Source organism: Macrotis lagotis, chromosome 8 (assembly GCF_037893015.1).
Source record: "Macrotis lagotis isolate mMagLag1 chromosome 8, bilby.v1.9.chrom.fasta, whole genome shotgun sequence".
In the NCBI taxonomy this organism is placed as follows: domain Eukaryota; kingdom Metazoa; phylum Chordata; class Mammalia; order Peramelemorphia; family Peramelidae; genus Macrotis; species Macrotis lagotis.
The window spans coordinates 14,858,990-14,879,758 of NC_133665.1; the positions used below are offsets into that span (position 1 = coordinate 14,858,990).

The following is a 20,769-nucleotide window of genomic DNA, read 5'->3' on the forward strand; positions in this document are numbered from 1 at the left end:
AGGAAGACCTCACTTCCGGGAACGCGGCGCGGCCGCACTACGCCCTCGGTGCGCCCCCCGCAGCAACCATAGAGCGCGCTCCCAGCGCCCCCGCCGCCCCGGCCCGAGCATCTCCCCGCGGGCTAGAGAGGCCCGGCCTTCCGAGAGGGCGGGGGAGGCGCAGGCCCGCGCCTGCGCAGTGGCCGCCTCCGGGATCCCCGCCCGGGCCACCCGGGGCTCCTGGCACAGCGGCCCGTCGCTGAATACTGTGCAAGCTCCGGTCTGGAAACTTCCTCCACCCCTCGGGAGCAGGGGCCGTTGGTCTGCAGTGAGCGCCTGCCTGGCGGCGGGCACGGGGCGTGCCAAGCGCGGAGAGCCAGCCGGCGGAGAAGCCATGGACGAGCCAGGGAGGCAGGGGACACGTCCCACATCTCGAGTCGTGCCCGGGCGCCCGGGCTGACCCGGGCAGAATCGCAGAGCCGCACCAATGATTACAATACAGACCAAAAAGTGATAGATGCGGAGCAGACCTGCAAGGTGGAATGAGACAAGATTGCTAGAATCACAATTACCAGAAGGAACCATCATTTGTTCACTAATTTATGTGGCTTAGCTAACGCTCTGGAACGGACCTCAAGTGCCATCTAGACCAACTCTTTTTATACATTTGCAAAATTATATAGATATAGATATGTAAATAAATGTATATATAAAAATGAGATGGCTCCATAGATGGAGAATTAAACTGGTGGTTGGGAAGGCCAGGGCACATACTACTAAGTGACCCTGGACAAGTTCCTTAAACCTGTGTCAGCTTCAATGTCTTCATCTAGAAAATGAAGGTTCTTTCCTCTCAACTGGTTACTGAAGTAGTAAGCATGAAAGAGAAATGGAACTAAGGTCTTCTGATTCCAGAGCCAGTATTTTCCTTACAATTAGTATTTATACATGTACTTTTTTTTTTTTTTAGGTTTTTGCAGGGCAATGGGGTTAAGTGGCTTGCCCAAGGCCACACAGTTAAGTAATTATTAAGTGTCTGAGGCCAGATTTGAACTCAGGTACTTCTCACTCCAGGGCCGGAGCTCTATCGACTGCGCCTCCTAGCCGCCCCTACATGTACTTATTTATTTTTTCAGATTTGCTGAGTAATTTGAAGTCTGAATGGATCTGATAACCTTGTACTAGAGCCCTACCCAAATATGTTGATGATGCAGTTTATGACAGTGGCCATCAAGGATCACAATTTCTTTGCTGTATTTACATCTAAAATATTTATTCAAATTATTTAAAACTAATTGCCATAATCAAATTTATCTCAAGTCTGGGGGTGGCTTATTTTTATGAATGGAAGAGGATATATTATTTAATAACACAAAATGCCCAATACCTAATAATGTATGCTATATTTTCTAACATATTTTTACTAGTTTCCATATTTTATATAAATGCACTTGATTTGAAAATGAAACAACTTAAAATAAGTAATTGATACTGCTTTACACAAAACACCATTGCCCTCTAGTGGACAAATTGTAAAACAGCTCTCTTAAGTATACCTTACCTAACCTCACTACATCTAATCTATTTACATATAAAGCATGTGTAAATTTAAGGACTGAACTTTTGGGAAATGGCAGAATGAAGAGTTGAAATTTGAACCAGGATCCTAATGAAACCTTTAAACAAACACCAAAAAGGAGGAAAAATAATAGAAATTCTCACAAGAAAATTATATTCCTCTCATCCAAAATGTGATAAGGAAACTAAAGGAAAGCTCTAAAAAAGTAGCTCTCTTCTTCATTTTGCGTATCCAAGTTGGTTAGTTGGCATTTTTTACATTTTGGGATAAAAGAAGCAAAAGGAAAGCACCCAAAGTGATAGATGTCAAGCATTATTAAAACTAGTGTCAGAAGAAACAAAAAAAATCCCTAAGATAAAATTACAAAATAGATAACATACATGAAAAATTAAATTAAGAATTAAAAACAAGTAAAAATCATGAGAGGAGGCAAAAAAAAGACCTAAACCAGATTAATTGTTAGGAATTAAAGGAAGGGCTGAATACAGGCACAATAAATCATGATGCTTTTTTTTTTTTTAGTTTCTGCAAGGCAATGGGGTTGTGGCTTGCCCAAGGCCACACAGCTAGGTAATTATTATGTGTCTGAGGCTGGATTTGAACTCAGGTATTCCTGACTCCAGGGCCGGTGCTCTATCCACTGCATCACCTAGCCGCCCCATGATGCTTTAACAAATCTGTGATGTCACCAAAGATGCAGATAACAACCCAACTGGAACCTGCTTCTTATGAAATTCCTACTATAACTTTACCACAGAGGATCCAACCTATATGTAGAAGGCCTTCCTTAATTTCTCCTGATATCAAAAAGATATCAGTAAATCAATCAGACTGTCTCATATGACTGGTCCATCTTCTCTCCTTATAATACATTTTCTCTGATGACATCTTTTATTCCCTTTCTTCATAGTTCCTCATTGATTATATGTTGCTGGGGGCATCTAGGTGACAAGTTATACAGGTTGTCTGTCTAAATTTGAGATCCTAATCTGAGCAATAGACATTATTCATACATTTGATCTTTCTGGTGTATTTTGCTAGGTAGATTATATTTTGAGGGATTTCAGTCTCTTCTTGGAGAATCTTTAATGTTGTATGATGTATTATAATCAGCATGAAGTCATATGAAAATTTGAGCCACTTAAGGATCTCATTTTCCACAGGAATTTTCTCTTTAGCTTGGACTCTGAACTGGATTTCCTCCTTCACAATATTGAGTACTCTCAGCAAACATACATCTTTGTTTTTTATTCCTTTACTGGTCATTATACAGTCAACAAACAATATTATTTCAGTTGTCATATCTTACAAGAAATTTTGACCAATTTTGAAGTATAAGTAAGAGATATTTTGTAGGAAAAGAGCATTTGAGATGGCGTTTTGTTCTACTAGATGAAATTTCTTTTCATTAACAATACATAAGCACAGTGTGATCCTTATTCTGACAGGAGAGTCAGATCATCACAGCATATCTTCTTTGGATGGAATGTCATGTCCATTGAGGCGTTATGTAAGCACAGTGTGGCTTAACTCTCATTAGCAGTGGTAGCATCTATTTAATACAGAAACTATATTCATCAAGGAACTTTTATGAACAATTCCTTAGAAAAAGGATACTGAGGACTTCCGGCCAAGATGGCAGAGAGAAGACAGGCACAGTTCTAAAGTCTCCTGATCTCTTCCCCATCTATCACATGAAACAAACCTCTTAAATCCGACCCAAAAAACCCAGAAAAAAAAGCCAGGAGAAAGAAGAGCTACCTCAGGATTTGTCTCCCGCTGCAGCTTTGGCCAATAAGATCAGGGGTGAAAAAAGGGTGCCCATTATCACCACTTCTATTCAATATTGTATTAGAAATGTTAGCATCAGCAATTAGAAAAGAAAGAAATTAAAGGAATTAGAATTGGGAAAGAAGAGACAAAACTCTCACTCTTTGCAGATGACATGATGGTCTACCTAGAGAATCCCAAGAAATCATCTAAAAAACTACTGGAAACAATTAGCAATTTTAGCAAAGTTGCAGGTTATAAAATAAACCCTCATAAATCCTCAACCTTTCTATATATGTCTAGCAAGAAACAGCAGGGAGAGCTAGAAAGAGAAATCCCATTCAAAGTAACCTCAGACAATATAAAATATTTGGGAGTCTATTTGCCAAGACAGACTCAGAATCTTTTTGAAAACAATTATAAAACACTTCTCACACAAATTAAATTAGATTTAAATAACTGGGCAAATATCAACTGCTCATGGATAGGTAGAGCTAATATAATAAAAATGACAATTCTACCAAAACTAAACTATCTGTTTAGTGCCCTACCAATCAAAATTCCAAAAAATTACTTTAACGAGTTAGAAAAAATTGTAAGTAAATTCATATGGAGAAATAAAAAGTCAAGAATTGCCAGGAGCTTAATGAAAAAAAAGTGCAAAAAAGGTGGCTTAGCCCTACCTGATCTAAAATTATGTTATAAAGCATCAGTCATCAAAACTGTTTGGTATTGGCTAAGAAATATAGCGGTGGACCAGTGGAGTAGACTAGGTGTAAAAGCAGGAGATGATTATAGTAATCTGCTGTTTGATAAACCCAAAGAGTTTGTCCATTGGGATAAAAACTCCCTCTTTGATAAAAATTGCTGGGAAAATTGGAAGTTAGTATGGAAGAAACTTAGATTAGACCAACACCTCACACCCTTTACTAACATAAGATCCAAATGGTTACAGGACATAGAAATAAAAAACAATACTATAAGCAAATTAGAAGATCAAGGACTAGTCTACCTGTCAGATCTGTGGAAAGGGGAACAGTTTATGACTAAGGAAGAGTTGGAGAACATCACCAAAAACCAATTAGATGATTTTGATTACATTAAATTAAAAAGCTTTTGCACAGATAAAACCAGTATAACCAAGATCAAAAGAAATGTAGTAAATTGGGAAACAATCTTTACAACTAATGATTCTGACAAAAAACTCATTTCTAAAATATACAGAGAACTGAGTCATATTTTTAAAACAAAAAGCCATTCCCCAATTGACAAATGGTCAAAGGATATGCAAAGGCAATTTACAGATGAGGAGATCAAAGTAATCCATAGCCATATGAAAAAATGCTCTAAATCATTAATTATTAGAGAAATGCAAATTAAAGCTTCTCTGAGGTACCACCTCACACCTCTCAGATTGGCCAGTATGACCAGGAAGGATAATGATCATTGTTGGAAGGGATGTGTGAAATCTGGGACACTATTACATTGTTGGTGGAGCTGTGAACTCATCCAACCCTTCTGGAGAGCTATTTGGAACTATGCCCAAAGGGCAACAAAAATGTGCATACCCTTTGACCCAGCAATACCACTACTGGATCTATATCCTGAAGAGATGAGGAAAAAGGGTAAAAGCATTACTTGTACAAAAATATTTATAGCAGCCCTTTTTGTGGTGGCAAAGAATTGGAAATCCAGTAAATGTCCTTCAATTGGGGAATGGCTTAGCAAACTTTGGTATATGTATGTCATGGAACACTATTGTTCTATTAGAAACCAGAAGGGATGGGATTTCAGGGAAACCTGGAGAGATTTTCATGAACTAATGCTGAGTGAGATGAGCAGAAGCAGAAAAACACTGTACACCCTAACAGAAACATGGGAGTGATGTTCAACTTTGATGGACTTGCTCATTCCATCAGTGCAAAAATTGGGAACAATTTTGGGCTGTCTGCAAAGGAGAGTGCCATCTGTATCCAGATAAGGAGCTGTGGAGTTTGAATAAAGTGCAAGGACTATTCCCTTTAATTCAGAAAAAAAAAACAGATAGCTTATTGTCTGATCTTGTTACCTCTTAGACTTCTCTTCTCTTTAAGGATATGATTTCTCTCTCATCACGCCCAGTTTGGAACAAGGTACAACATGGAAACAAAGTAAAGACTGACAGAGTGCTTTCTGTGGGGGGGAGGGGGGAGGGAAGCAAGATTGGAGGAAAAATGTAAAACTCAAATAATATCTTTAATAAAAATAAATTTAAATAAAAAAAGAAAAAGGGACATGAAGGGATCGAGTCTTAGGAGCTCTCTGATAAAAACTCATAAACTAAGGACTCTAATTAAACTTTCGAGAGACAGAACCCACAAAGGGATCCAGTGAGGCAGTTCTCCTACTCAAGGTAACCTGGAAAAGAGCAGAAAGGCTCTGCTCCCGGGGGTCGGAGGGGCGGCCCACCAGAGGGGTGGCCCACCAGAGCCAAAGAACTTCAGCCTCCCGGAGGCAGCCCCAGGGCGCTGGGAGCCATGGCTCCCAGCAGCGGGAGAGTCTCCTGAGCTGCACCCCGGGGAGCACCTAGCACAAAGTGGGGGAACAGCGAGGGACCTCTGCCAGAGCGAGCACATGGAGCCCAGCCCTCAGGGCACACAGCAAGCAGCTTGGTCTTTCCGCAGCCTAGACAGGGAAACAGAAGCAGGTGGAGCTGGTAAGCAGGAGCCTACAGGGCATGAGCCCATTGAGCTGAGGAAAGGGAGTGAAGAGAGACTGCTGAACTCTGTCCTCTGCCCCTGGAACAGGACTCTGGGGCTCTGACCACATTCAGATCCTGATCCCAGTCTAGGGCCCCCCATAGAACAACAGGCCCCCCCCACCTCGGCCCCGTGGCAGAGGGGGGCACTTATGGTCATTCACAGACCAGGAGGGAGGACAGAGCCTCACACACTGAGACCCTTGTGGGAGTGTCCCAAAAGCTCAGGAAGCACCCCCAAAAACAGGCTTAGGCTGGGAAAATGAACAAGCAAAGACACAAGAGGAAGACCATTGAGAAATAGTTTGCATATGAGCCCAAGAAGGATCAAAACACTCAGTCTGAAGATGAGGAAGCACAAGCTCATGCATCCAAAGACTCCAGGAAAAACAGAAATTGGGCTCAGGCTATGATAGAGCTCAAAAAAGATTTTGAAAATCAAATGAGGAAGTTGGAAGAAAAACTGGGAAAAGAAAGGAGAGAGATGCAGGAAAAACATGAAAATGAAGTCAGCAGCTTAGTCAAGGAAATCCAAAAAAATGCTGAAGAAAATAGCATGCTAAAAACCAGCTTAGGTCAAATGGATAAAACAGTTCAAAAAGTTATTGAGGAGAAGAATGCTTTAAAAAGCAAAATTGGCCAGATGGAAAAAGAGATAAGAAAACTCTGAGGAGAACAAATCCTTCAGACAAAGAATAGAATTCAGGGAGATTGATGAATTTAACAGAAATCAGGAATCAATACTTCAAAACAAAAAAAAAAATGAAAAATTAGAAGAAAATGTGAAATATTTCATTGAAAAAACAACTGATATGGAAAACAGACTTAGGAAAGATAATTTGAAAATTATTGGAATACCTGAAAGTTATTATCAGGAAAAGAGACTTGACATCATTTTCAAAGAATTACTACAGGAAAATTGCCCTGATATTCTAGAAGCAGAGGGCAAAATAGAAATGGAGAGAATCCACCGATCCCCCAGAGAAAGAGATCCCAAAAAACCAACCACTAGGAATATTATAGCCAAGTTCCAGAACTCCCAAGTCAAAGAGAAAATATTACAAGCAGCCAGAAGGACACAATTCAAATATCGTGGAGCTGCAGTCAGGATCACACAGGACTTAGCAGCAGCTACATTGGAAGCTCGTAGGGCTTGGAATACAATATACTGGAAGGCAAAAGAGCTTAGAATGCAGCCAAGAATGAACTACCCAGCAAGGCTGAATGTCCTCTTCCAGGGAAAAAGATGGACTTTCAATGAACCAGGGGAATTTCAAAGGTTCCTTTTGGAATGGCCAGAGCTGAACAGAAGGTTTGATCTTCAGATACAGGACTCAGGTGAAGCATGGAGACTGGAGGAGAGGGGGGAAATATGAGGGACTTAATAAGGATGAACTGCATGTATAGAAAAATGATACTGATAATATTCATATGAACCATCTCAGTTAATAGAGCAGGTAGAGGGAGCTTTTATAGTTGAAGCACAGGAGAAAGCTGAATTCGAAGATAAAATATGGTGTAAAAATGGAGTCAATAGGGAAAAAAGGGAAATGGAATGGGAGAAAGAAAAAGGAGAGGGGGAGTAGTCCAAGATATTTTACATAATAAGATTTTTCTTTATTACAATGAGCTATTGCAATGATATGGAAGGGGGGAGGCAAGGGGGAATGAGGGAACCTTTGCTCTCATCAGAAATGGCTAGGAGAGGAAACAGCAAATATACTCAATGGGGTATAGACAACTGGAGTAAGAAGTAGGGTGGGGAGCAGGGGGAAGGGGTGGGATGTGAATGATAGAGGAGACGATGGACCATGGGGGGACAGTGGTAAGATATAACACATTTTCTTTTTTACTTCTTGCAAGGGGCTGGGACTGGATAGCCTGCCCAGGACTATAGGGCCAGGTGGATTCTGGGCCTAAGGGGTGGTATGGGGGCTCAGGGCTTCTTGGCCCCAGGACCAGGGATCTGTCTGCTGCACCACTCAGCAACCCTACAGCAGAGTCAGAGTGAAAGGAGAGATAAATAAGAAAGGAGGGAGTTGCGATCAGCAATGGCAATGTTGGAAAAATATGGAAGTAACTTTTGTGATGGACTTATCATGAAGAATGTGATCCACCCATGACAGAGTTGATGGCGTTGGAACAAAGACTGAAGCACATTTTTTGTTATTTTTATTTGGGGGAGGGTGCAGGGCAAGTGGGGCTGGGTGGCCTGCCTGGGGCCACATAGCAGGTTGATCTTTGGGTGTCTGGGGCTGGATTCAGACCCAGGTGCTCCTGGCTCAAGGGCCAATGCTCTGTCTGCCACCCAGCCACCCCTACTATTATTACTATTTTGTTTTATTTTGGGTCTTTTTTTTTTGGTTTTTGCAGGGCTGCAGGGATCTGGTGGCTTGCATGTCACATGGCTGGGTGATTATTGGGTTTACGAGGCTGGATATGGACTCGGGTGCTCGTGGCTCCAGAGCTGGTGCTTCGTCCATTGGGCCACCTGGCCATACCTACAATTATTACTATTATTTTTTTTTAATTTTAATTTTTTTTCTCTCCCCTTTACTTTTTCGCCCAAGCAAGTCTATACAAGTCTATATTCATGGGGGGAGGGGTATTTTGTTTACTCTTAAACAAGAATATTTTATTAATGTAAAAAAAAATTTGCACAAAATGAGAATAAAAAATAAATTTTTAAAAAAAGGAAAAGGATATTGAGGTTCATAGTTCCATAATTATGAAACCGTCTTGATCATAGGGATTTTTCTGACTTATGTTGCCCCCTTGATAGTTTTCTTGTATACTCAAAGTAACATAAATTAACTACCAACAGATAAGACATAAAAGCATAGATATAATAACCTTAAACTTTGGTATTTCCAATTCATGCATAGATGTCTGTATATCTTTCTTTTTTTCAATTTACATGTTTAACTCCCTTCAACTGGAAAGCCAGTGTTTTTACATGTTTTTCCCTCTTAATTACCTGCTACAAATGTATTTTTTCTACTAACCTTCCCTTTCATGGTAGCTTTCTGAAGCACCTTGGGGAGGGGCTGCTACCCTCCCATATCCTCTACCATCTATCTACCCTCTTTACCAGATATAAGGAAGGTTTCCAGGTCTATGGACATTTCACTTTGGGGAATAATATGCCAATACTTAATTGTTGTTATTATTAGCTTGAATTACTAGCTAGCTATTCAAGTTTTTATAATCGCTGGGAACTTTTTTTAATTTTTTTATTTTTATGAAAGATATTATTTGAGTTTTACAATTTCCCCTCAATCTCGCTTCCCTCCCCCACCCCCACCCCACAGGTAGCACTCCATCAAGTCTTTGCTTTGTTTCCATGTTGTACCTTGATCCAAATTGGGTGTGATGAGAGAGAAATCATATCCTTAAAGAGAACAGAATTCTCAAAGGTAACAAGATCAGACAGTAAGATATCTGTTTTTTTTTTGTCCAAATTAAAGGGAATAGTACTTGTACTTTGTTCGAACTCCACAGCTCCTTATCTGGATACAGATGGCACTCTCCTTTGCAGACAGCCCAAAATTGTTCCGGATTGTTGCACTGAGGGAATGAGCAAGTCTTTTGAATTTGTATTTTATTTTTTTTAATTCTCATTTTGTACAATTTTTTTACATTAATAAAATATTCTTGTTTAAGAGTAAACAAAATACCCCTCCCCCCCCATGAATATAGACTTGTATAGACTTGCTTGGGTGATAAAGTAAAGGGGAGAGAAAAAAATTAAAATTAAAAAAAAATAATAGTAATAATTGTAGGTATGGCCAGGTGGTGCAATGGACGAAGCACCAGCCCTGGAGCGACGAGCACCCGAGCCCACATCCAGCCCCATAGACCCAACAATCACCCAGCTGTGTGACATGCAAGTCACCCGATCCCCACTGCCCTGCAAAAACCAAAAAGAAGGAAAAAAAAAAGACCCAAAATAAAATAAAATAGTAATCATAGTAGGGGTGGCTAGGTGGCAGACAGAGCATTGGCCCTTGAGCCAGGAACAATCAGGTCCAAATCCGGCCTCAGACACCCAATGATCACCCTGCTATGTGGCCCCAGGCAGGCCACCCAGCCCCATTTGCCTTGCACCCTCCCCCAAATAATAGTAATAAAAAATGTGCTTCAGTCTTTGTTCCCATTCCAACAACTCTGTCATGGGTGGATCACATTCTTTATGGTAAGTCCATCGCAAAAGTTGCTTCCATATTTTTCCAACATTGCCATTGCTACTTGCAACTTCCTCCTTTCTTATTTCTCCACTACCATGTACTGTATTTTCTTTCTCCTTTCACTCTGACTCTACTGTAGGGTCGCTGAGTGGCACAGCAGACAGATCCCTGGTCCTGGGGCCAAGAGGCCCCCAGCCCCCATACCACCCCTTAGGCCCAGAATCCACCTAGCCCTATGGTCCTGGACAGGCCTTCCAATCCCAGCCCCTTGCAAGAAGTAAAAAAGAAAATGTGTTATATCTGACCACTCTCCCCCCATGGTCCATCGTCTCCTCTATCATTCACATCCCACCCCTTCCCCCTGCTCCCCCCTACTTCTTACTCCAGATGTCTATACCCCATTGAGTATATATGCTGTTTCCTCTCCTAGCTACCTCTGATGAGAGCAAAGGTTCCCTCATTCCCCCTTGCCTCCCTCCTTCCATATCATTGCAATAGCTCATTGTAATAAAGAAAAAAACTTATTATATGAAATATCTTGGCCTATTCCCCCTCTCCTTTTTCTTTCTCCCATTACATTTCCCCTTTTTTCTATTGACTCCATTTTTACGCCATATTTTATCTTCAAATTCAGCTTTCTCCTGTGCTTCAACTATAAAAGCTCCCTCTACCTGCTCTATTAACTGAGAAGGTTTGTATGAGTATTATCAGTGTCATTTTTCTATGCAGGAATACATGCAGTTCATCATCATTAAGTCCCTCATATGTACCCCCTCTCCTCCAAATCTTCATGCTTCACCTGAGTCCTGTATCTGAAGATCAAACCTTCTGTTCAGCTCTGGCCATTCCAAAAGGAACCTTTGAAATTCCCCTGGTTCATTGAAAGTCCATCTTTTTCCCTGGAAGAGGACATTCAGCCTTGCTGGGTAGTTCCTTCTTGGCTGCATTCTAAGCTCTTTTGCCTTCTGGTATATTAAGCCCTATGAGTTTCCAATGTAGTTGCTGCTAAATCCTGTGTGATCCTGACTGCAGCTCCATGATATTTGAACTGTGTCCTTCTGGCTGCTTGTAATATTTTCTCTTTGACTTAGGAGTTCTGGAACTTGGCTATAATATTCCTAGTGGTTGGTTTTTTTGGGATCTCTTTCTCTGGGGGATTGGTGGATTCTCTCCATTTCTATTTTGCCCTCTGCTTCTAGAATATCAGGGCAATTTTCCTGTAGTAATTCTTTGAAAATGATGTCAAGGCTCTTTTCCTGATCATGACTTTCAGGTATTCCAATAATTTTTAAATTATCTTTCCTAAGTCTGTTTTCCATATCAGTTGTTTTTTCAATGAGATATTTCACATTTTCTTCTAATTTTTCATTTTTTTTAGTTTTGAAGTATTGATTCCTGATTTCTGTTAAATTCATCAATCTCCCTGAATTCTATTCTTTGTCTGAAGGATTTGTTCTCCTCAGAGAGTTTTCTTATCTCTTTTTCCATCTGGCCAATTTTGCTTTTTAAAGCATTCTTCTCCTCAATAACTTTTTGAACTGTTTTATCCATTTGACCTAAGCTGGTTTTTAGCATGCTATTTTCTTCAGCATTTTTTTGGATTTCCTTGACTAAGCTGCTGACTTCATTTTCATGTTTTTCCTGCATCTCTCTCCTTTCTTTTCCCAGTTTTTCTTCTAACTCCCTCATTTGATTTTCAAAGTCTTTTTTGAGCTCTGTCATAGCCTGAGCCCAATTTCTGTTTTTCTTGGAGTCTTTAGATGCAGGAGCTTGTGCTTCCTCATCTTCAGACTGAGTGTTTTGATCCTTCTTGGGCTCATATGCAAAATATTTCTCAATGGTCTTCCTCTTGTTTCTCTGCTTGCTCATTTTCCCAGCCTGGGCCTGGTTTTGGGGTGCTTCCTGAGCTTTTGGGACACTCCCACAAGGGTCTCAGTGTGTGAGGCTCTGTCCTCCCTCCTGGTATGTGAATGACCATAAGCGCCCCCCTGTGCCACGGGGCTGAGGTGGGGGGGTCCTGCTGTTCTATGGGGGACCTAGACTGTGATCAGGATCTGAATGTGGTCAGAGCCCCAGCGCCTTGTTCCAGGGGCAGAGGACAGAGCTCAGCAGTCTCTCTTCACTCCCCTCCCTCAGCTCAATGGGCTCATGTCCTGTAGGCTCCTGCTTACCGGCTCCTCCTGCTTCTGTTTCCGATCTGGGCTGCCAAAGACCAAGCTGCTGGCTGTGTGCCCTGAGGGCTGGGCTCCACGTGCTCCCTCTGGCAGAGGTCCCCCGCTGTTCCCCCACTTTGTGTCCCGTGCTCCCTGGGGTGCAGCTCAGGAGACTCCCCCGCTCAGCCTCGGCTCCCAGCGCCCTGGGGCTGCCTCTGGGAGGCTGAAGTTCTTTCGCTCTGGCAGCCACCCTTCTGGCGCTGTCCCTCCGACCCTGCGGAGCAGACCCTTTGTGCTCTTTTCCAGGTTACCTTGAGTAGGAGAACTGCCTCTCTGGGTCCCTTTGTGGGTTCTGTCTCTCAAAAAGTTTAGTTAGAATCCTTAGTTTCAAGTTTTATCAGAGAGTGCCTAAGACTGGATCCCTTCTTGTTGCCATCTTGGCTCCACCCCTCCTTGTGTTCCTTTTGAAAAAAAGAATATTTCTCACCTGGCTGTTAATGATTCTAACTGTAAGGTAGAATTTTTACTGCATGATTGGTTGTCAATTGTGTCTCTTACCTGTTGTCTAACAGAGCTAAGGATGCTCTGTCTTGCTTTACATGGACAAGTATAATGTTATACTCATGCCCCAGCCTTTTCTCTTTATAGCAGATTTCTACATCTGAACAAGTGGTGAATAAAAGATATAGGTGCAAACATAATATTCCCTGCTACCACGCAGTGTTCTATTATGTGTTGAAAAGAATGACACTACCTGAGTGGGGGAATTTCCATAAGATATATCTATTTTTGCCATGTCATGGAGTACTATTTTAATATCTATCCTTCTCTGTTTTGTTGTTATCCTCCTTTCCTACTGCTACTTGCATTGCTTTTATAGTTTATGCTTACAAATAGAACCATCCCTTCTAGGTGTACCAAACATGCCCTAAAACTCCAGTATAGAATCTCATTAGGGAACTTGCAGAAGATATTCATTTAGAAAGAATGTTTGTGCATAGGACAATAAAATTATGCATACCCTTTGACCCAGTAATACACAGTAAGTGTATCCCAACGAGATCATGAAAAGGGTAAAAAAACCCCACATGTACAAAAAGATTCATAACAGTTCTTTTTCGGATGACAAAGAATTAGAAATTGAGGGGATGCCCATAAATTGGGAAATGGCTGAACAAATTGTGGTATATATATATATATATATATATATATATATATATATATATATATGTAATGGAACACTATTGTTCTGTAAGAAATCATAAGGGATGGGACTTCATAAAAGCCTGAAATGGCTTACATGAACTTATACTGAGTGAAATGAGCACAACAAGAAGAACATTATACACACTAACAACAGTACTGGATGATAATCAACCATAACGCACTTGTCATCTCAGCAGTACAATAATCAGACCATTCTAAAAGACTTGTGATAGAAAATATTATCCATATCCAGAGTGGGAACTATGGAGTTTAAATGCAGACCAAAAGTTATTATCTTCAATTTCTAAAAAAGTTGTCTCATATAATATGTTAGGTTTTTTCTCTCTAATTTTTTTCCTCCATTTAGTTGTTTTTCCCTATATTTTTTTGTTTTTTAAAAATTTATTTATTTATTTTCATTGATATGCACATGTATATTTTTAAGTTATAAAATTTCCTTTCACTCTCCCTTCCCACCCACCCCCACTCAGTGGCAAATAGTCAGATTAGCATTATACATACATATTTTGATAAACATGTTTATAGATTTGTAATTTTTGGTATGAGGAATTAGGATTAAGGGAAAGAGATACATAAAAGATACTTTTTATAAAGTGTTCATCAGATTCTAAAGGATTGAGGTTTTTATTTTGCTTTGTTTTGTTTTGTTTTTCTTCCTCTGAAAGGGGATAATATAGTCCATTACCAGTCTAATTGTTCTAGCTCAGTGGACTGCTGAGAGGAGTTGCTTCAATCAAGGCTGTTCATCTCACATGATGTTGTTGTGTACATTTTTTTCTTGATTCTACTCCCTTCATTCAGCATCAGATTCCATAAATCATCCCATGCTTCCTCTAGAGTCTGATAATTTATGGTTTCTTTTTTTTTCTTTTTTTTTTTACAAAGACTGGAAATCTTTATTCAGATCAGCAAACTCAGATTCCTTAAGCCTCAGAGGTTGGATGGGCCTTTTGAGGAAGAGAAGGAGGGAGGACAGAAGAGAAGAGAAGGCAAGGCCAACCCACCTCCCCAGACATCCCCTCTACCCCACAAACTTGTCTCAGGCTACTGGGTTATGAGAGGAATGCCAAGAAGGGAAGGACCAAGGGAAAAAGAGACCCCTGCCAAGGGGAGGCCTACACAGATGTGTGGCTTCAAAGACCAGATGTGGCCAAGACAGCAGCCACCACCGGCCCCTCCCTATAAATTAAGTGCCCACAGTAGCAAGGTTGGAGTGAGGGATCAGGAAGAACAACCTTGTAGAAAAGAAATTGGTCCCATGTTCAGCACCTTTCAAGGCAGTGCCCTGAACCCTGGCCTAAAGAATGGCTATAAGGATGCAATTCCAAAATGAGAATATAAGCCAAGTTGAGAGAATGAATAGGAATGTTGAAGGAGCCAGCTACCCCTGAGTTTTGGTCCAGGAGAGAGGAAGATGGGGTGGTTGGTCCAGTTTTGCTGATTGGGGACAAGGAATGTATTCATCAAGTGTATACATATAGGTGAAAAGGCAATTGCTCATCACCTGTAGGCACAAGAAAAGCAGTACCACCAATGGCTGGGGAATAGGGAAAAAGAGAGAACAGAAGGGATTTGAGAGTTCCATGGACTTTCTAGGAATGTCACTGCTAAAAATATATATTAACCATTTGAGGAAGGATGAGGAAGAGTGGTGATCAGAGGATCTGGTGTGGCATCCCATAACCAGTCATGCCTGCCTGAGATGCCCCATGGTTGGTGCCCATTTGCAGCCCGATGACATTCTTGCCCTCCTGCAGTTGTTTATCTGTGAAGTTTTGGGGATTCTCCTTGGATTTCTTAGGGAACCAATTAGGATCTCCAGAGAAGAGCCCATCACCACGAGCTACTGCCAATCCGCCAAGGTTCATCAGTGTTCGCCACACACAAGCCACATTCTTTCCTTCCCAGAGGTCCACACTTTGGAAGATATCAGTGGCATTGATGCCATAGTGCTCCGCTACCTGCAGGAACTAAGAAATCTGCTCCATCTGCTTGAAGGCTGTCCCTGAAGTGGGGATCTTCTTTACTGAATCCTAGCCTTCAGGGTATAGCCCATTGATGAGCTCACACAGCACCATGCCATCCTTGAGCCAGTTTTGGAAATTCTCCCGCCCAGGCTGAGGCCGCCCAACATCGCTGTGGCACTGTGTGGTGATCCACTGAATGAGGATCTGCTCTAGGTCAGCATTATACTGCTTCTCAATTTTCTTCTGTACCTCCCGGCTCAGTCCATAAGCCGGACCCCTGTTGGCCATTCTGAGATGGTGATGCAGGTATCTTGACTGGGAGAGGCTGGGTGCAGCAGCAGTGTGGCCCATTTATGGTTTCTTATAGAACAATAGTATTCTATAGTATTCCTGTACCATAACTTGTTTAGCCATTCTCCAATTCATGGGCAGCACCTCAATTTCCAGTTCTTTGCCACTACAAAATGAGCTGCTATGAATATTTTGGAACATGTAGGATTTCCCCCTTTTTCTATAATTTCTTCTGGATATAGACCTAGAATTGGAATTGCTGGATCAAAAGGTATGAACAGTTTTAATATTCTTGGGACATAGTTCCATATTGCTCTCCATAAAGTTTGGCTCTATTCACAACTACATAAGCAATGAACCAATGTCTCAGTCTTCCTACAACCTCTCCAACATTGATCATTTTCCCTTTTCTTCATCTTGGCCAATCTGGTAGGTGTGAGATGATACCTGGGGGGGAGACAGGGCAGAGCCAAGATGGTGTCAGGAGAACAGCCTCTCTTAGGTGCTCTTTCCAAAGACCTTAAAATTATGACTCTAACTAAATTTTCTGGAGACAGAACCCGCAGACAGATCCAGTGAGGCAATTTTTCAACCCAAGTAATCTGGAAAATAGTGGGAAGGCTGTGTTCCACAGGGTTGGAGGGGCAGCAGAGCACCAGATCCAAGGAGCTTCAGTCTTCTGGGAACAGCCCTGGGGCACCTGGCAGCCCAGGCAGCACCAAGCACAACTTGGAAGATCAGCAGGAAGACCTCTGCCAGTGTGAGCGCAAAGCCCAGGCCAGTGTGGGTCTCCTCAGTGCGGCTGTGACCCTCAGTGCAACCCAGATCCCAGGAAACAGCAGCAGGCCTGTGGAACTGCCCAGCAGGAGCCATCTGGCAGCTGCTCCCTGATTACTCAGCCCACTGAAGGTAAGGGAGTAGAGGGAGACTGCCAAGCTCTGTCCTCTGTCCCAGGGACAGGAGTCTGGGGCTTTGACCACATTCAGACCCTGGTCACAGTCTGGGGTCCCAGAGGGGTGAGCGTGGCCATTCAACAGACCAAGAGAACTGCCAGAGCCTCTGAGGTCCTTGCGGGGGGAGGGTGTCCCAATAATATTCAGAAGCTCAGGAAGCACCCCAAAATCAGGGCAGGCTGGGGAAATGAGTAAACAGGAAGAAAAAGGAATCTGACCATAGACATTTACTTTGGTCCCATGGAAGACCAAAATACACAATCTGAAGATGAGAAAGTCCAAGCTTCTTCATCTAAAGACTCCAAGAAATATAGAAGTTGGGCTCAGGCTATGACAGAGCTGAAAAAAGATTTTGAAAATCAAGTGAGGAAGGTAGGTATGAGATGATACTTCATTGTTGTTTTAATTTGCATTTCTCTAATCAAAAATGATTTGGAGCATTTTTTATATGATTTATATATAGCTTTAATTTCTTCATTTGAAAACTATCTATTCATATCCTTTGATCATTTATCAACTGGGGAATGACTTGTGACCTTATAAATTTGATGCAATTCTCTATATATTTTAGAAATGAGACCTTTATCCTAACTCCTTGTGAAGATTGTTTCTCAGCTTTCTGCTTTCCTTCTAATTTTGGCAGCATTGATTTTATTTCCACAAAAATTTATTCATTTAATATAATCAAAACCATTCATTTTGCAGTTTATAATGTGCTCTAATTCTTGTTTGGCAATAAATTTATCCCTTTTCTATAGATCAGATAGCTAATTTTTTGTTATATTAATTTATCTATGGTATTGCTCTTTATGTTTAAATCCTGTACCCATTTTGATCTTATTTTGGTGTAGGGTGTGAGATATGGATCTATGCCTAGTTTTTGCCGTATTATTTTCTAGTTTTACCAATGATTTTTGTCAAATAGTGAGTTCTTATCCCAGAGGCTGATGTCTTTGGGTTTATCAAATAATAGATTGCTGTAGTCATTTATTGCAGTTTCTTTTGAGTCTATCCTAATCCACTGATCCATTACTCTATTTCTTAACCACTACTAGGTAGTTTAGATGACTGATGCTTTATAATAAAGTTAGATAAGATCCAATTATACCCAGATTCTTTAGGCTCATTCTCTTCAATTATATCCTACCCTTTACTTATCCTAGAAAAAAAGAAGTGTTATATCTTCCCTTTTAGGGCTGTATACAATTTGATGGTCCTGATCATCATTTGTTTTGTTTTACTTTTTCCTTCCCCTTTTCATTTACCCTTTTTATGCAACTCTTAAGTGGTATATTTGGTAAATGAATTCTCTGTTCAGTTCTGGTCTTTATGTTAGGAAATTCTGGAAATCCTCTGTTTCAATGAACATCCGTCTTTTCCCCTAACAGTATACACTGAATTTTGCAGGGTAGTACATTCTGGGTTGTAATCCCAGGTCCTTTGCTCTCTTAAATATATTATTTTAGTGTTGAGGCTGATAAGTCCTCTGTGAGTCTGATTGTATTTGAATTGTTTTCTTTTTGCTGCTTGCAATATTCTCTCCTTTATTTGAGGGTTCTGGAATTTGGTTATTATAGCCCTTGGAGTTTTTTGCAGCTCTTTCTGGAGGGGTTCTGTGGAGTATTTCTTTCTTTCTTTTAAGCATCTTTATTTCATTTTTAATATTTATTTATTTATTTATTTTTATTTTTGTACAACTGATGTTTTAATTATACATTATTAAAATATTCTTGTTTAAGAGTAAACATAATACCCCCTCCCCCAAAATAATATAGACCCTCATGAGAAATAAAGTAAAGGAAAGAGAAAAAAATGTGCTTCAGTCTGTGTTCCAACACCACCAGCTCTGTCTTGGTTAGATCACATTCTTTATGATAAGTCCATCACAAAAGCTACTTCCATATTTTTCCACCATTTGTTGTTGCTGATCTCAACTCCCTCCATTCGTACCTCCCTACTATCATATACTATTTTTCTCTCTCCTTTCACTCTGTCCCTCTTCTAAAATGTGCTGTAGGGTAGCTGAGTGGTGCAACGGACAGAGCATCAGCCCTGGGGCCAAGAGTCCCCGGGCCCACATACCACCCTGAGACCCAGCAACAACTCAGCCCTGTGGTCCCAGACAGGTCACCCAATCCCAGCCACTTACAAGAAGTAAAAAAGAAAATGTGTCATATCTGACCACTGTCCCCCACGATCCACCCTCTCCTCCATCACTCACATCTCCTCCTTCCCCTATCCCCCTTCTCTCCTTTTTGCTCTATATGTCTATACCCCATTCAATGTATATGCTGTTTCCTTTCTGAGCCACCTCTGATGAGAGCAAAGGTACCCTCATTCCCCCTTGCCTTCCCCCCTTCCATATCATTGCAATAGCTCATTGTAAAAAGAAAAATGTATCTTTTGTATGAAATATCTTAGCCTATTCCACCTCCCCATTCTGTACTCCCAGTACATTTCCCTTTTAGCCATTGACTCCAAATTCAGGTCTCTCCTGTGCTTCATCTATAAAAGCTCCTTCTACCTGCTCTTTTAAATGAGAAGTTTCATATAAATATTATCAATATCATTTTTCTATGCAGGAATATATGCAGTTCATCATCATTAAGTCACTCATATTTTACCCTTCTCCGCTATCTATGCTTCACTTGTGTCCTGTTTTTGAAGGTCAAACTTTCTGTTCAGTTCTGATGGTTTCAACGGGAATATCTGAAATTCCCTTGGTTCACTGAAAGTCCATCTTTTCCCCTAGAAGAGGATGTTCATTTTTGTTGGGTAGTTGATTCTCAGTTATATTCCAAGCTCTTTTGCCTTCTGGAATATTATATTCCAAGCCCTATAAGCCCTTAATGTAGTTGCTGCTAAGTCCTGTGTGATCCTGACTGCAGATTATGATATTTGAATTGTGTCCTTCTGGCTGCTTGTAATATTTTCTCTTTGACTTAGGAGTTCTGGAACTTGACTATAATATTCCTGGGGGTTGATTTTTTTTTTTTTTTTGATCTCTTTCCTGGGGAGATCAATGGATTCTCTCAATTTTTATTTTGCCCTTTGCTTCTAGTATATCTGGGCAATTTTCCTGTAGGAATTCTTTAAAAGTGAGGTCAAGGTTCTTTTCCGGATCATGAATTTCAGGGATCCCAATAATTTTAAAATGATCTTTCCTGAATTTGTTTTCTAGATCAGTTGTTTTTTTTCTTTTTTTCCTTTCTTTTTTTTTTTTTTTTGCAAGGAAATGGGGTTGTGGCTTACCCAAGGCCACAGCTAGGTAATTATTAAGTGTCTGAAGCTGGATTTGAACTCAGATACTCCTGACTCCAGGGCTGGTGCTCTATCCACTGCGCCACCTAGCCACCCTATCAGTTGTTTTTTCAAATAGATATTTCACATTGTCTTCTAATTTTTCATTCTTTTGGTATTGAAGTATTGTGTCTTGACTTCTCATAAAGTCATCAGCTTCTTTTAGCTCCATTCTACATCTGAAGGATGTGTTTTTCCTCAGAGAGCTTTCTTATCTCTTTTTGCATCCGGCCAATTCTGTTTTTTAAAGCGTTCTTCTCCTCAATAACCTTTTGAACTGTTTTATCCATTTGACCTATGCTGGTTTTTTACATGCTATTTTATTCAGCATTTTTTTTGAATCTCCTTGACTAACCTGCTGACTTCTTTGTCATGTTCATCCTGCATCTCTGTCATTTCTTTTCCCAATTTTTCTTCTATCTCCCTTACTTGATTTTCAAAATCTTTTTTGAGCTCTGTCATAGCCTGAGCCCAATTTCCATTTTTCTTGGAGTCTGTAGATGCAGGAGCTTGTACTTCCTCATCTTCAGATTGAGTATTTTGATCCTTCTTGGGATCATAGACATTGTATTTCTCATTGGTGTTCCTCTTTTTTCTCTGTTTACTCATTCCTCTAGCCTGTGCCT

At 40.8% G+C, this 20,769-nt stretch overlaps 1 pseudogene; it reads right to left on the reverse strand.

Moving 5' to 3' along the window:
• Positions 1-15,287: 15,287 nt before the first annotated feature.
• LOC141494714 (transgelin-2 pseudogene) lies at positions 15,288-15,887 on the reverse strand (annotated as a pseudogene).
• Positions 15,888-20,769: the final 4,882 nt, after the last annotated feature.